The 10,266-nt window shown below is 49.8% G+C and overlaps 2 non-coding genes across 2 annotated transcripts; both read right to left on the bottom strand.

Moving 5' to 3' along the window:
• Positions 1–5,544: 5,544 nt before the first annotated feature.
• TRNAT-CGU (transfer RNA threonine (anticodon CGU)) lies at positions 5,545–5,616 on the bottom strand. The gene has a single exon. It is a non-coding gene; the product is annotated as a tRNA-Thr (tRNA).
• A 4,186-nt stretch (positions 5,617–9,802) lies between these two features.
• TRNAT-CGU (transfer RNA threonine (anticodon CGU)) lies at positions 9,803–9,874 on the bottom strand. The gene has a single exon. It is a non-coding gene; the product is annotated as a tRNA-Thr (tRNA).
• Positions 9,875–10,266: the final 392 nt, after the last annotated feature.

Genomic DNA, 10,266 nt, shown 5'->3' with positions numbered 1-10,266 from the left:
CTAATGCCATGACACAAAAACATAATTTGAAAAAAGTTAGCAGAGGATGGTTTCGATCCATCGACCTCTGGGTTATGGGCCCAGCACGCTTCCGCTGCGCCACTCTGCTGGTTGGAGAACAAGAGCTTTTCTGGGCTTTTACAGCCTACAAACCGACAACCCTAGACCCAGTTTCGAGTGAAGCGGGCAGTAGGCCTTACAAAGCCAAACAACCTGCAACCACGCACTCCCATCCCATGGCCTTTTGCAGACAGGCCTCATTTCTCTAGCTCACACCCTAACTGCCAACACCCCTTCCCCTTCTCTCTCTGTCTCTCTCTCTCTGTCTCTCTCTCTCATTCTCTCTCTCTCGCAAATAGATACTTTACTTCCCAGGTGCAACAAAACAAGCCTTCTCGAGCTGGCAGATATGGGAAGGAAGGAAGGAAGGGCCAGTTTGGAAACTCAACTCAATTACCATAAATCCCCTGCTAAGGGTTATGGGAGGGAGGAATGAAGGAACTTTGCTTCAGGGAAAGGGCTGCTGCTGCTTCAGCATGTGAGGAGCGCAGCCACACGTTTCACCTTCTTCAGTATGTTGGTTTACAGGATGAGAGAGATCCTGAAACCTCACTCTAATAGGCTGAGGTGCTGTGCTCGGTGGCCTGCTGGGACCAAGGCCCGTCAGGGCAAGGCGAATAGGCCTTTGTCAGGCCTTCGTCAGGGCTTTGTCGGGGAGGGGCCAGGAGCCCTGCTCGCTTCAATCCCCTCACCGATAGACAGTTGCAGAAACTAGGATGCAAGAACCTTTCCTGGATGGGGTTTTGATTTTCACGAAAAGTGTGTCAGCTTTGCTTTCAGCATGAGTCTGATTTCCAAAAAATGCATTTTGAACAATTTAAAGATTTGATCTGCGTTGGCCGGGAATCGAACCCGGGTCAACTGCTTGGAAGGCAGCTATGCTCACCACTATACCACCAACGCCTGCCTGTCTGGGCTATCTGATGGAGCGGCCCTTAGAAATAAGAATAAGTCATTGGCTGGGAATGAAAAAAGCTTGCGTTTGACGCAGAAGCAGTTCGCATCATGAGGTCTTGCCGGTCAGCCCAACATTTCCCCGGGACCCCTTAAAAAAGGAGCTTGGTTTTAAGTTTGGTTTGATTGAACAGTACATTTTGTTGGCTGGGCTGGGACCCTCTCCTATTTAGCGCAAGAGTGGAACGAGGCAGCAAGTTCAAGGAATGACATTGCATCCAGGCACTTACAGCTCTTTGTGCCCTAATGCCATGACACAAAAACATAATTTGAAAAAAGTTAGCAGAGGATGGTTTCGATCCATCGACCTCTGGGTTATGGGCCCAGCACGCTTCCGCTGCGCCACTCTGCTGGTTGGAGAACAAGAGCTTTTCTGGGCTTTTACAGCCTACAAACCGACAACCCTAGACCCAGTTTCGAGTGAAGCGGGCAGTAGGCCTTACAACGCCAAACAACCTGCAACCACGCACTCCCATCCCATGGCCTTTTGCAGACAGGCCTCATTTCTCTAGCTCACACCCTAACTGCCAACACCCCTTCCCCTTCTCTCTCTGTCTCTCTCTCTCTGTCTCTCTCTCTCATTCTCTCTCGCAAATAGATACTTTACTTCCCAGGTGCAACAAAACAAGCCTTCTCGAGCTGGCAGATATGGGAAGGAAGGAAGGAAGGGCCAGTTTGGAAACTCAACTCAATTACCATAAATCCCCTGCTAAGGGTTATGGGAGGGAGGAATGAAGGAACTTTGCTTCAGGGAAAGGGCTGCTGCTGCTTCAGCATGTGAGGAGCGCAGCCACACGTTTCACCTTCTTCAGTATGTTGGTTTACAGGATGAGAGAGATCCTGAAACCTCACTCTAATAGGCTGAGGTGCTGTGCTCGGTGGCCTGCTGGGACCAAGGCCCGTCAGGGCAAGGCGAATAGGCCTTTGTCAGGCCTTCGTCAGGGCTTTGTCGGGGAGGGGCCAGGAGCCCTGCTCGCTTCAATCCCCTCACCGATAGACAGTTGCAGAAACTAGGATGCAAGAACCTTTCCTGGATGGGGTTTTGATTTTCACGAAAAGTGTGTCAGCTTTGCTTTCAGCATGAGTCTGATTTCCAAAAAATGCATTTTGAACAATTTAAAGATTTGATCTGCGTTGGCCGGGAATCGAACCCGGGTCAACTGCTTGGAAGGCAGCTATGCTCACCACTATACCACCAACGCCTGCCTGTCTGGGCTATCTGATGGAGCGGCCCTTAGAAATAAGAATAAGTCATTGGCTGGGAATGAAAAAAGCTTGCGTTTGACGCAGAAGCAGTTCGCATCATGAGGTCTTGCCGGTCAGCCCAACATTTCCCCGGGACCCCTTAAAAAAGGAGCTTGGTTTTAAGTTTGGTTTGATTGAACAGTACATTTTGTTGGCTGGGCTGGGACCCTCTCCTATTTAGCGCAAGAGTGGAACGAGGCAGCAAGTTCAAGGAATGACATTGCATCCAGGCACTTACAGCTCTTTGTGCCCTAATGCCATGACACAAAAACATAATTTGAAAAAAGTTAGCAGAGGATGGTTTCGATCCATCGACCTCTGGGTTATGGGCCCAGCACGCTTCCGCTGCGCCACTCTGCTGGTTGGAGAACAAGAGCATGAGTCTGATTTCCAAAAATGCATTCCAAATGCAGCTATGCTCACCACTATACCACCAACGCCTGCCTGTCTGGGCTATCTGATGGAGCGGCCCTTAGAAATAAGAATAAGTCATTGGCTGGGAATGAAAAAAGCTTGCGTTTGACGCAGAAGCAGTTCGCATCATGAGGTCTTGCCGGTCAGCCCAACATTTCCCCGGGACCCCTTAAAAAAGGAGCTTGGTTTTAAGTTTGGTTTGATTGAACAGTACATTTTGTTGGCTGGGCTGGGACCCTCTCCTATTTAGCGCAAGAGTGGAACGAGGCAGCAAGTTCAAGGAATGACATTGCATCCAGGCACTTACAGCTCTTTGTGCCCTAATGCCATGACACAAAAACATAATTTGAAAAAAGTTAGCAGAGGATGGTTTCGATCCATCGACCTCTGGGTTATGGGCCCAGCACGCTTCCGCTGCGCCACTCTGCTGGTTGGAGAACAAGAGCTTTTCTGGGCTTTTACAGCCTACAAACCGACAACCCTAGACCCAGTTTCGAGTGAAGCGGGCAGTAGGCCTTACAAAGCCAAACAACCTGCAACCACGCACTCCCATCCCATGGCCTTTTGCAGACAGGCCTCATTTCTCTAGCTCACACCCTAACTGCCAACACCCCTTCCCCTTCTCTCTCTGTCTCTCTCTCTCTGTCTCTCTCTCTCATTCTCTCTCTCTCGCAAATAGATACTTTACTTCCCAGGTGCAACAAAACAAGCCTTCTCGAGCTGGCAGATATGGGAAGGAAGGAAGGAAGGGCCAGTTTGGAAACTCAACTCAATTACCATAAATCCCCTGCTAAGGGTTATGGGAGGGAGGAATGAAGGAACTTTGCTTCAGGGAAAGGGCTGCTGCTGCTTCAGCATGTGAGGAGCGCAGCCACACGTTTCACCTTCTTCAGTATGTTGGTTTACAGGATGAGAGAGATCCTGAAACCTCACTCTAATAGGCTGAGGAGCTGTGCTCGGTGGCCTGCTGGGACCTTTGCCTGTCAGGGCAAGGCGAATAGGCCTTTGTCAGGCCTTCGTCAGGGCTTTGTCGGGGAGGGGCCAGGAGCCCTGCTCGCTTCAATCCCCTCACCGATAGACAGTTGCAGAAACTAGGATGCAAGAACCTTTCCTGGATGGGGTTTTGATTTTCACGAAAAGTGTGTCAGCTTTGCTTTCAGCATGAGTCTGATTTCCAAAAAATGCATTTTGAACAATTTAAAGATTTGATCTGCGTTGGCCGGGAATCGAACCCTGGTCAACTGCTTGGAAGGCAGCTATGCTCACCACTATACCACCAACGCCTGCCTGTCTGGGCTATCTGATGGAGCGGCCCTTAGAAATAAGAATAAGTCATTGGCTGGGAATGAAAAAAGCTTGCGTTTGACGCAGAAGCAGTTCGCATCATGAGGTCTTGCCGGTCAGCCCAACATTTCCCCGGGACCCCTTAAAAAAGGAGCTTGGTTTTAAGTTTGGTTTGATTGAACAGTACATTTTGTTGGCTGGGCTGGGACTCTCTCCTATTTAGCGCAAGAGTGGAACGAGGCAGCAAGTTCAAGGAATGACATTGCATCCAGGAACTTACAGCTCTTTGTGCCCTAATGCCATGACACAAAAACATAATTTGAAAAAAGTTAGCAGAGGATGGTTTCGATCCATCGACCTCTGGGTTATGGGCCCAGCACGCTTCCGCTGCGCCACTCTGCTGGTTGGAGAACAAGAGCTTTTCTGGGCTTTTACAGCCTACAAACCGACAACCCTAGACCCAGTTTCGAGTGAAGCGGGCAGTAGGCCTTACAAAGCCAAACAACCTGCAACCACGCACTCCCATCCCATGGCCTTTTGCAGACAGGCCTCATTTCTCTAGCTCACACCCTAACTGCCAACACCCCTTCCCCTTCTCTCTCTGTCTCTCTCTCTCTGTCTCTCTCTCTCATTCTCTCTCTCTCGCAAATAGATACTTTACTTCCCAGGTGCAACAAAACAAGCCTTCTCGAGCTGGCAGATATGGGAAGGAAGGAAGGAAGGGCCAGTTTGGAAACTCAACTCAATTACCATAAATCCCCTGCTAAGGGTTATGGGAGGGAGGAATGAAGGAACTTTGCTTCAGGGAAAGGGCTGCTGCTGCTTCAGCATGTGAGGAGCGCAGCCACACGTTTCACCTTCTTCAGTATGTTGGTTTACAGGATGAGAGAGATCCTGAAACCTCACTCTAATAGGCTGAGGTGCTGTGCTCGGTGGCCTGCTGGGACCAAGGCCCGTCAGGGCAAGGCGAATAGGCCTTTGTCAGGCCTTCGTCAGGGCTTTGTCGGGGAGGGGCCAGGAGCCCTGCTCGCTTCAATCCCCTCACCGATAGACAGTTGCAGAAACTAGGATGCAAGAACCTTTCCTGGATGGGGTTTTGATTTTCACGAAAAGTGTGTCAGCTTTGCTTTCAGCATGAGTCTGATTTCCAAAAAATGCATTTTGAACAATTTAAAGATTTGATCTGCGTTGGCCGGGAATCGAACCCGGGTCAACTGCTTGGAAGGCAGCTATGCTCACCACTATACCACCAACGCCTGCCTGTCTGGGCTATCTGATGGAGCGGCCCTTAGAAATAAGAATAAGTCATTGGCTGGGAATGAAAAAAGCTTGCGTTTGACGCAGAAGCAGTTCGCATCATGAGGTCTTGCCGGTCAGCCCAACATTTCCCCGGGACCCCTTAAAAAAGGAGCTTGGTTTTAAGTTTGGTTTGATTGAACAGTACATTTTGTTGGCTGGGCTGGGACCCTCTCCTATTTAGCGCAAGAGTGGAACGAGGCAGCAAGTTCAAGGAATGACATTGCATCCAGGCACTTACAGCTCTTTGTGCCCTAATGCCATGACACAAAAACATAATTTGAAAAAAGTTAGCAGAGGATGGTTTCGATCCATCGACCTCTGGGTTACGGGCCCAGCACGCTTCCGCTGCGCCACTCTGCTGGTTGGAGAACAAGAGCTTTTCTGGGCTTTTACAGCCTACAAACCGACAACCCTAGACCCAGTTTCGAGTGAAGCGGGCAGTAGGCCTTACAAAGCCAAACAACCTGCAACCACGCACTCCCATCCCATGGCCTTTTGCAGACAGGCCTCATTTCTCTAGCTCACACCCTAACTGCCAACACCCCTTCCCCTTCTCTCTCTGTCTCTCTCTCTCTGTCTCTCTCTCTCATTCTCTCTCTCTCGCAAATAGATACTTTACTTCCCAGGTGCAACAAAACAAGCCTTCTCGAGCTGGCAGATATGGGAAGGAAGGAAGGAAGGAAGGGCCAGTTTGGAAACTCAACTCAATTACCATAAATCCCCTGCTAAGGGTTATGGGAGGGAGGAATGAAGGAACTTTGCTTCAGGGAAAGGGCTGCTGCTGCTTCAGCATGTGAGGAGCGCAGCCACACGTTTCACCTTCTTCAGTATGTTGGTTTACAGGATGAGAGAGATCCTGAAACCTCACTCTAATAGGCTGAGGTGCTGTGCTCGGTGGCCTGCTGGGACCAAGGCCCGTCAGGGCAAGGCGAATAGGCCTTTGTCAGGCCTTCGTCAGGGCTTTGTCGGGGAGGGGCCAGGAGCCCTGCTCGCTTCAATCCCCTCACCGATAGACAGTTGCAGAAACTAGGATGCAAGAACCTTTCCTGGATGGGGTTTTGATTTTCACGAAAAGTGTGTCAGCTTTGCTTTCAGCATGAGTCTGATTTCCAAAAAATGCATTTTGAACAATTTAAAGATTTGATCTGCGTTGGCCGGGAATCGAACCCGGGTCAACTGCTTGGAAGGCAGCTATGCTCACCACTATACCACCAACGCCTGCCTGTCTGGGCTATCTGATGGAGCGGCCCTTAGAAATAAGAATAAGTCATTGGCTGGGAATGAAAAAAGCTTGCGTTTGACGCAGAAGCAGTTCGCATCATGAGGTCTTGCCGGTCAGCCCAACATTTCCCCGGGACCCCTTAAAAAAGGAGCTTGGTTTTAAGTTTGGTTTGATTGAACAGTACATTTTGTTGGCTGGGCTGGGACCCTCTCCTATTTAGCGCAAGAGTGGAACGAGGCAGCAAGTTCAAGGAATGACATTGCATCCAGGCACTTACAGCTCTTTGTGCCCTAATGCCATGACACAAAAACATAATTTGAAAAAAGTTAGCAGAGGATGGTTTCGATCCATCGACCTCTGGGTTATGGGCCCAGCACGCTTCCGCTGCGCCACTCTGCTGGTTGGAGAACAAGAGCATGAGTCTGATTTCCAAAAATGCATTCCAAATGCAGCTATGCTCACCACTATACCACCAACGCCTGCCTGTCTGGGCTATCTGATGGAGCGGCCCTTAGAAATAAGAATAAGTCATTGGCTGGGAATGAAAAAAGCTTGCGTTTGACGCAGAAGCAGTTCGCATCATGAGGTCTTGCCGGTCAGCCCAACATTTCCCCGGGACCCCTTAAAAAAGGAGCTTGGTTTTAAGTTTGGTTTGATTGAACAGTACATTTTGTTGGCTGGGCTGGGACCCTCTCCTATTTAGCGCAAGAGTGGAACGAGGCAGCAAGTTCAAGGAATGACATTGCATCCAGGCACTTACAGCTCTTTGTGCCCTAATGCCATGACACAAAAACATAATTTGAAAAAAGTTAGCAGAGGATGGTTTCGATCCATCGACCTCTGGGTTATGGGCCCAGCACGCTTCCGCTGCGCCACTCTGCTGGTTGGAGAACAAGAGCTTTTCTGGGCTTTTACAGCCTACAAACCGACAACCCTAGACCCAGTTTCGAGTGAAGCGGGCAGTAGGCCTTACAAAGCCAAACAACCTGCAACCACGCACTCCCATCCCATGGCCTTTTGCAGACAGGCCTCATTTCTCTAGCTCACACCCTAACTGCCAACACCCCTTCCCCTTCTCTCTCTGTCTCTCTCTCTCTGTCTCTCTCTCTCATTCTCTCTCTCTCGCAAATAGATACTTTACTTCCCAGGTGCAACAAAACAAGCCTTCTCGAGCTGGCAGATATGGGAAGGAAGGAAGGAAGGGCCAGTTTGGAAACTCAACTCAATTACCATAAATCCCCTGCTAAGGGTTATGGGAGGGAGGAATGAAGGAACTTTGCTTCAGGGAAAGGGCTGCTGCTGCTTCAGCATGTGAGGAGCGCAGCCACACGTTTCACCTTCTTCAGTATGTTGGTTTACAGGATGAGAGAGATCCTGAAACCTCACTCTAATAGGCTGAGGAGCTGTGCTCGGTGGCCTGCTGGGACCTTTGCCTGTCAGGGCAAGGCGAATAGGCCTTTGTCAGGCCTTCGTCAGGGCTTTGTCGGGGAGGGGCCAGGAGCCCTGCTCGCTTCAATCCCCTCACCGATAGACAGTTGCAGAAACTAGGATGCAAGAACCTTTCCTGGATGGGGTTTTGATTTTCACGAAAAGTGTGTCAGCTTTGCTTTCAGCATGAGTCTGATTTCCAAAAAATGCATTTTGAACAATTTAAAGATTTGATCTGCGTTGGCCGGGAATCGAACCCTGGTCAACTGCTTGGAAGGCAGCTATGCTCACCACTATACCACCAACGCCTGCCTGTCTGGGCTATCTGATGGAGCGGCCCTTAGAAATAAGAATAAGTCATTGGCTGGGAATGAAAAAAGCTTGCGTTTGACGCAGAAGCAGTTCGCATCATGAGGTCTTGCCGGTCAGCCCAACATTTCCCCGGGACCCCTTAAAAAAGGAGCTTGGTTTTAAGTTTGGTTTGATTGAACAGTACATTTTGTTGGCTGGGCTGGGACTCTCTCCTATTTAGCGCAAGAGTGGAACGAGGCAGCAAGTTCAAGGAATGACATTGCATCCAGGAACTTACAGCTCTTTGTGCCCTAATGCCATGACACAAAAACATAATTTGAAAAAAGTTAGCAGAGGATGGTTTCGATCCATCGACCTCTGGGTTATGGGCCCAGCACGCTTCCGCTGCGCCACTCTGCTGGTTGGAGAACAAGAGCTTTTCTGGGCTTTTACAGCCTACAAACCGACAACCCTAGACCCAGTTTCGAGTGAAGCGGGCAGTAGGCCTTACAAAGCCAAACAACCTGCAACCACGCACTCCCATCCCATGGCCTTTTGCAGACAGGCCTCATTTCTCTAGCTCACACCCTAACTGCCAACACCCCTTCCCCTTCTCTCTCTGTCTCTCTCTCTCTGTCTCTCTCTCTCATTCTCTCTCTCTCGCAAATAGATACTTTACTTCCCAGGTGCAACAAAACAAGCCTTCTCGAGCTGGCAGATATGGGAAGGAAGGAAGGAAGGGCCAGTTTGGAAACTCAACTCAATTACCATAAATCCCCTGCTAAGGGTTATGGGAGGGAGGAATGAAGGAACTTTGCTTCAGGGAAAGGGCTGCTGCTGCTTCAGCATGTGAGGAGCGCAGCCACACGTTTCACCTTCTTCAGTATGTTGGTTTACAGGATGAGAGAGATCCTGAAACCTCACTCTAATAGGCTGAGGTGCTGTGCTCGGTGGCCTGCTGGGACCAAGGCCCGTCAGGGCAAGGCGAATAGGCCTTTGTCAGGCCTTCGTCAGGGCTTTGTCGGGGAGGGGCCAGGAGCCCTGCTCGCTTCAATCCCCTCACCGATAGACAGTTGCAGAAACTAGGATGCAAGAACCTTTCCTGGATGGGGTTTTGATTTTCACGAAAAGTGTGTCAGCTTTGCTTTCAGCATGAGTCTGATTTCCAAAAAATGCATTTTGAACAATTTAAAGATTTGATCTGCGTTGGCCGGGAATCGAACCCGGGTCAACTGCTTGGAAGGCAGCTATGCTCACCACTATACCACCAACGCCTGCCTGTCTGGGCTATCTGATGGAGCGGCCCTTAGAAATAAGAATAAGTCATTGGCTGGGAATGAAAAAAGCTTGCGTTTGACGCAGAAGCAGTTCGCATCATGAGGTCTTGCCGGTCAGCCCAACATTTCCCCGGGACCCCTTAAAAAAGGAGCTTGGTTTTAAGTTTGGTTTGATTGAACAGTACATTTTGTTGGCTGGGCTGGGACCCTCTCCTATTTAGCGCAAGAGTGGAACGAGGCAGCAAGTTCAAGGAATGACATTGCATCCAGGCACTTACAGCTCTTTGTGCCCTAATGCCATGACACAAAAACATAATTTGAAAAAAGTTAGCAGAGGATGGTTTCGATCCATCGACCTCTGGGTTACGGGCCCAGCACGCTTCCGCTGCGCCACTCTGCTGGTTGGAGAACAAGAGCTTTTCTGGGCTTTTACAGCCTACAAACCGACAACCCTAGACCCAGTTTCGAGTGAAGCGGGCAGTAGGCCTTACAAAGCCAAACAACCTGCAACCACGCACTCCCATCCCATGGCCTTTTGCAGACAGGCCTCATTTCTCTAGCTCACACCCTAACTGCCAACACCCCTTCCCCTTCTCTCTCTGTCTCTCTCTCTCTGTCTCTCTCTCTCATTCTCTCTCTCTCGCAAATAGATACTTTACTTCCCAGGTGCAACAAAACAAGCCTTCTCGAGCTGGCAGATATGGGAAGGAAGGAAGGAAGGAAGGGCCAGTTTGGAAACTCAACTCAATTACCATAAATCCCCTGCTAAGGGTTATGGGAGGGAGGAATGAA

This window comes from Ambystoma mexicanum, chromosome 6q, assembly GCF_040938575.1.
Source record: "Ambystoma mexicanum isolate Mex_15411 chromosome 6q, UKY_AmexF1_1, whole genome shotgun sequence".
Taxonomy (NCBI): domain Eukaryota; kingdom Metazoa; phylum Chordata; class Amphibia; order Caudata; family Ambystomatidae; genus Ambystoma; species Ambystoma mexicanum.
This window is presented reverse-complemented; position numbering and strand designations above follow the sequence as displayed.